The sequence below is a fragment of the Sinohyriopsis cumingii genome, unplaced genomic scaffold, assembly GCF_028554795.1.
Source record: "Sinohyriopsis cumingii isolate HCF-2022 unplaced genomic scaffold, ASM2855479v2 utg001342l, whole genome shotgun sequence".
NCBI lineage: Eukaryota > Metazoa > Mollusca > Bivalvia > Unionida > Unionidae > Sinohyriopsis > Sinohyriopsis cumingii.
In genome coordinates, this window is record NW_028315986.1 from 292,577 (window position 1) to 299,994 (window position 7,418).

Sequence of the window (7,418 nt, forward strand, 5' to 3'; positions counted from 1 at the left end):
TACACCAACTGTCTCTATAGCCACATACGATAGTTACAATAAGATCTAGGCTTGTGCTCCATTAAGAAGTGAGAATCAAGTCTATCAAGGTAATCCCTGTCAATAACGCCAATGTAAATCTACCACTTGTCAAAACATCATCCTTTTCTCTCTTTGCTAAATTATAGATTATTTTTGACTTGTACTCTTGAAATCATTAGGCGATCTGTTAATCCACATATTGTTTTATTGAAGCATTTATCAACATAGTGTTTGATAAATACAAACCGTTGTCGATTTTCAACAAAAACAGCCTCTCTCCTTTGGTAGCAAACCTGGTCAGATCCATATCAGTATTGATGACATCCAAAGAGTACATTCAAATAACGCAATTTTTACCTCGATGGAACGGTGACAGCATCACGCCAAACTGCATCATTGGCATTTCCCTTTCTGCTTAATGTTACTTTGTCTTCTGCCCCCAAAACGAACTTTTGAAACATGTCTACAAATTCGAAATATTTCTGAAAATAGAATCGTGGAGGAAAAAGCCCCCAGCCCGTTAGGCTGTGCAAATGTACCGTTAAAATTAGGACTTTCTCCGATAACCGCGTCATCATCTGTGTTTAAGTTGTTATTTGATTTAATCGAGTGTGCCTTTGATGTACATTATGGAGGGGCCAGCAGACAGACGAAAGTACTCATCGTTGTAACAGATGTGTTCAAAAATTATTGTAACAAATTCAACATTGTCAATAATTGATTTGATTTTCTTTCTGAACAATGTCACCACAGCATTATTAACAAATTTGATTTTATCGTTTGCTCAGTATGTAACTTTGTTGTCTCGTATATACGTTTCTTCAGACTTCCAAGAATGCACAACACAGAAGAAATTACCGAGATGCATCTTGAACCTGTATTTCTACCGGCCCTTCCGTTTTGTGATTCCTAGTCTCATACGAGTAGTTTTGGTAATTTTACTTGTTTCGATTTTGCAGGTATGTCCTTGGTGAACTAATGTATCTTTCAATTGAGCCATTACTTTTATATTATGGTTTTTTAAATATATTTTGTGTTTCCGAAACCGCTTCTCACTGCAAGATTTGCAGTCGTTACATCAGACAAATGTTCTTGAGAGGCATCTTTCGTGGTTTAACTGACCGTGGATAGGATGTCTCAGTTGATGTTAGTATAATACATTTGTTCCTTAACGCCTTTAGAACTCCTCGGAAGCAACGTTTTCGTTATCTGTATGCACCATGGGACTTAGAACTTGTGCAACTTGGCACTATTGACCGACATGCTTCATCACTGTCTTTACAATTTCAAAGTGGAATGATTTTTCAGGATAATGAATACGTTAAAATTTGGCGTTTCCCGTAACACCATAGGAGACTCATCCACGGATGGAAACGCCTCCTAGCAGAACATATGTACTAGAGGATTTGTAAGTCTGTCCTGGAAATACAGAACTGCCAGCATTATTATATCATAATTTGATTGACAATCGCGTGGTTCCATTAAGCGTAGTGGTGATGCCATCAGGGAATATCCATCGTTTCGTTTCGAACTCACCTTGGTTCATCCATATGCCCCCATTCCAAGTTTCAGCGACTGAATCGTATTTGCCGTGTGTGTCAATTAACATCACTTCCTAAAACATTCCACATTGATCGCATGCCCAAAGATCATTGGCATAATCACACATAGGACTCCTTTCGCATTTTTATATGTTCTTTGGCTATTCGAGAATAGAGTCCATTTTCGGGAACAGTCCTTATTATTTCGATAAGTTTGCCAGGTCATTTCCTACGATTTTCTTGTTGTTATTATGAATCATTGGATGAGGTTTCGGATTCTCGCTGTTGTCAAACTTCCTTTTGAGCGGTAAAAAGGTGTTATTTTGCAAAAATAAAAACTACAGCTGCGACTTGTCCAGCACTGACGCGCTAACGTGCATATTGGTTTTATTCGGTTTCTCTTTAAATTTTATGTTTTGTAAAGCAAACTACCATCACAGATTTCCCTTGATTCAGATGCTGGGTCGGTGGCTTTTGACTCTAGATTTTGTCATGGTCCTGCACATTGTCGAATTCGATTTCGTTTTAGAAATTTCACCTTTGTGATGCCAAATACAGAGTTTTTCATGATCTTGATGAAGTCTTTCTCAAACTCATTTTTAGGATCCGTTCACATATTTTATCTGCACATAAATAGATAACGAGCCATCCAAGGCTAATGGCAAAATCCAATCACCCAATGAATTTGATTTATACGCATTTCAACTGGCTGATACGACTGCAGTTTCCATACGCGCACTACAAAATTGTTGATGGTTCTATGATTCGGGACAGGCTTGGTGCATTCTGTAAACTTGCATTCGGAATAATCCATGATTTCACACTGATAAGTGGACAAAATAAAATCAATTCCAATAAATATGGTTGGCAGTTTCAAGTTTTCGTCCTTTGAAATTCTAGTGCATCCTTGGAAAAATTAATTAAAAAACAATGTACTAATCTGTTATATGGATGGAGAAATGAAGTATATCTTTTCTAGACATATTTCCCCATTTTGTCTCCTTCGAATATTTAAACATTTTTATGATTGAGCATGGGCTAAATGGATGAATATGATTTGAATAGGTGATGATAATGTTAATTATGCATAAGAAATGAAAGAAATGACATACATATTTACAACACGATAAAAGAAGTATTTTAGAAAAGAAAATGATGTTTATAGTACAATGTTTTTTCGAGCTAATTACACTGTTAGATCTTTGCACAAGTGTAACCGTAAAATATGAATTGTTAGAAAAGATACAGAACAGTAAAAAAAACATGCAGAAATATTTGTGCAGATATCATGAAATCAGATTTGTATTATAGCTGAGTAAATATTGCTATAAGACATAAGAATCAATAAACGATTTACACAGTAACCGCAAAAGACTATAACTATAGTTATTTAGTTTGTATAACGTTCTCAGGAAGTTGGATTCTGCATCCACTTTAATACACAATGAAAAGAAATAATTTGGGTTCAGTGTAAGTTAAACTGAATTTGTTTCAAAGATTGCAGTAATCAAGACAAAAAAGCAAGTGCAGAACTATTACTGACTAGGAACCGGTAAGCCGTAACACAATCTAATAATGTCATTAACAAGTGATATTAAATGCTAGATACAAATTTTTGACAGGAATTAAGTGCCAATAAAAGTTTGATGTTTGGTAAAATATATTACGTCATATTGGATATTGAGAGATACCAATCTATGATAGGAAGCTGATATATAGACGTTTGCAGTTCTACTCTGCGATTCTTGTATAATTTTATCGTTTCGTAATCTTTCTTGATTTGTCGCGTTTGTATCAATGATTCATTAGAGTTTCTTACTGCAAATGTCAGATTAATTGGTATTGATCCTTTCTATAATAGAGGTGCACATATGATCATGAACTACACACACAATTATAAGTTGGGCATTGCCATTCAATTTCGTTATGGTTTTACTGATATCCTTTTTGAACATTCTCATTATTTCCCACAACCTAATATTACTTACGTCCATTACAGTGCAAATTTTGATACTATCTTTATCACCATATTCAAAACCGCATCACATTCCATGAATGTTTATAACCTTTCGACGTCTTCATTTTTATATCGTTATTGCATCTGTTTAAAGAAACTATCTGCAATGGATTTAATGTCCATTAAGCATGTATTAAATATAATCGACAGTTAAACTACTTTGAGTAAGTACAGACTTTAGCATAGATATGGGTAATATTCAAACTGGTTAAATTTATTGTTAGTTATCTAATAAAGGAAAATGTATGAATTGGTAGAGTTCTAAAACTCATAAAATGCATCCGACTGAGCAGATACCTGTTTTGATTCTTTTGAATCATAATAATTTAGAGTTCTAGCTGCTAGTGTGCACTGTGTAATTATTTGATGCAGTGACTACAGCTTTGGAACTGTATTTCTAACAATTCAAATAATTTCTATATTGCTGATGCTCACAGTGATACCTTCTTGGATATCTGTTTCTGTAAGCTTCTCCATTAATTCATTTCTATAGTCGAAGAAATTATTTTCAGATCTCTATTGTGTTTGCTTTTCTGTGGTCTTTATCATTATTAGTCTTCCGGCTGGTCCACATGTTAAACTTATTGACCAACAAACTGGACTTCTGTAACTCACGATGTTGCCACCTATTGCATTGCTTATCCTGTCAGTAAAAGTATTGTACTTACTAATCGAAAAAGTCACTGGCTAATCGTATTTTATAACTATATTTAAAATCAACTTTTCTTTTAAAGCTTTAGTCAAAAAGCAAAGTAAAATTAAACCCAAAAAAGTAAATTTGCAGAGGGCGAATCGTTCTTATAGTTGCTACAGCAACTATGCAGATAACAGATGCAACACAGATCACACCTAAACTAATTGTCATGTGACATCGACTAGCTTAATACTTACATGTTTTGTACTTGTTTCCATTTATTTTAGCATACTTAACGCTAGTATCACCTTTCCTAACACTGCAGATGAAGATGATGTTTCCAAACTTTTAGGACAGAAAAACAATGTAAACATGCACTAGCATCAAGAGTTAACGTCATAAATCAGCAACTCAGAGTAAATTGCACAGAAAACCAAAATGCAAAGAATAGACACGATAAACCATTTGCACAGAGGGTATTAGAAGAGAATATTGACTTGGGCTATTGCTATGGAAAGACTGAATTATTCCTGTACACCGATACAACTTTCTAAAAATGCCTTTCATGAAGGTCAAGCTCGTCCGATAAATTAGATCCCAGACCATTATCAATGCTTATTTATGGTGTCTTTAAAATGCGAAATTTCAAAAAGGCACTTTTATCTGCACACATCGGTGTACAGTTTAGACATTTACCTGTATTTCTTGCGGCATTTGAATTACGGTCTTTTGAAGGTTCTCTGGTCATTATGTACAAAATATTTCCGGATCAAATCCTCTGTTTGACAAGTTGCAAATGCAGTTGGAATAACACAACCATACATGCATTAGCCATTGCAAATTTTATGACCATCTTGAGAGACAACATGGAAATCGTCTTTTCCTGAGAATCTGCGCTCAAGAAATTTGAATTCCAATTATTGTAGTTTTTTCTCGATAAATTGAATAATGAGCATCTTGTCGTATTCTGAGTCAATGATCAGAAGCATTTTCAAAAAGTTGTATCGGTGTACATGAATAATTCATGCCTATTACTATAAACTGTATAGTACTAGAAGCATAAAAACATTCGTTTGTTTTTTGTTTGTTGTTTTTTTTTTTGGGGGGGGGGCGGCGGTTAAAATTCAAACTGCATATGTTAATAAAATTACAGAAAATCGGAGAGAGAAATTCCAAGTTGTGAGAAATCGACCGGAAATGCATTTTCAATGATATCATATCATTATGATGGTATTTTTGCAGCTCAATATTTCGACGTGCTTCAATTGCAGGTTGGTATTTCAATGCCGGAGTTATTATACATTTGTGTAAATCGGCTATTTCTCCTTTCCCTTAGCTGTAAGTTGTTACATTTTATTGGTTTTAGATTCAAGAACATTGGTTAACAATAGCGGTAACCACATGAAAATGCTTAAAGATGATACAAGATTTTTCAGTGTTTAAATATGATCCGAGATCTTTAAAATAACAAACTCATTCCTCTAGCCATAATCATGACTATGGTTGAGCTCCGTTGTCAACATTTGAAATAGTGCCCGTTTTATATTGTAATCCTGTGTCTGCCCAAGAATAAGCAAGAATCTGACCGTTAGATCCCAAATGTAGGAAAACTGTGCTGTCATTTTCTGTGTTCGCATTGAAATACTATCAAAGCGAGGCTTGAACAACATTTTCCTCGAGGTTTTTTTATTTGCAACTAATCAAGTGTGAATAAATTTAGGAAGCCTCACTTGACATACAACACTGAAATGTGCAGCATTATTTTAACAAATCAGTATTATCAAGTTCCAATGCTTTGTTGAATCCATCTGTAAACAAGTGTCGAAATAATGATGTAATTCCCATGCAATGTCCCCATCGCCTCCTCTCACAATGTCATGCCAGCTAAAGTTCAAACGCTCTCATCTGAGCGTCGTATATTCATGGCGCTAGTAATGAAGTATGTTACTGTTATTATGCACGTATCATTCATAACACTCATACTCGTTAGTGTATCAAATGTGTAAAAAGAATGAAATTCACTTTATGAGCGTAGATGAAGTTCATGTCAGAGAGGTTGAAATCTTAAGAGCTTTCCTTTTTTTCTAGTTACGCTCTATTTATTCGTCAATTCATGTCCCGATATTTAGCGTTTCCTAATATTCCTGATTTTCTGATACGGACAATTCAACGTAATCTTTGCAAAGAAGATCGCATTACTGCAATATATATATATATATATATATATATATATATATATATATATATATATATATATATCTGGTCAACGCTCCATGGCGTTGATTACGTCCTTTATTAATGGGTATAAACTTCAAACGTCAAAAGATTGTGTTCATTTTGAACACTGAATATTAATATAAATTTAAGATTTGTTTTAATTTATTTTCCTCAATGACATTGCACGGATATATAATTCTAAATATTTTATTGAGTACTAAATATGTCACTTGTTTCCCCTATATCATGCAGAATAAACATTTGTAAATAATGGAAATATTTAATGCTCTTTAAGTAATAACATCAGTACCATCTAATGACTTAAAACTCTTGATTTTAATGATGTCGTTGTATTTATATGGTGTGATTGTATCTGTATATAGGAACGAAAGAAAGCTCATTATGACAAGGAAAAACATAATACTTGACCTGATCAGAGCCACAACTCACAATATTACCAGAGAGAGAGAGAGAGAGAGAGCGATTCACATTATTCAGCAAGGAAAGTAGTCAGTTGTCATGTGAAAGAGAGAGAATGAGAGCGAGATTCACATTAGTAGCCAATACTCATGCTGTTACCGTAAACAACAGTGGAGGTAGTACTATAGAACAACTCTATATGCTGGTCTTATGAAGGGCTAGCCTCTGTGAACGAAAAACTAAGAAAGTTCGGAACTTCAGACATGGATGAAGAACCGTCTTTAAATCGCCTTTCAATCACCGACGCTGAGTATTTAGAGAAGCCACTAGTGAATATTACCGTGTCTGTGCGTTCTGCCGCTAAATTACTTTCGTCCTTGTCAAGTACGACATATACTATAATACAGTAAAGCAACATTTGCAGCGAACCTATCCAGATCCTAAAGTGACCTCTTTCCATTGATATAAATACATACATATATGGGTCACTATTGCTACAGTCATGGGATGATTTGCAAACAACTGCTTGAAGACTCCTCAGGTTGTTATTTACAAAGAGAGAGAGAGA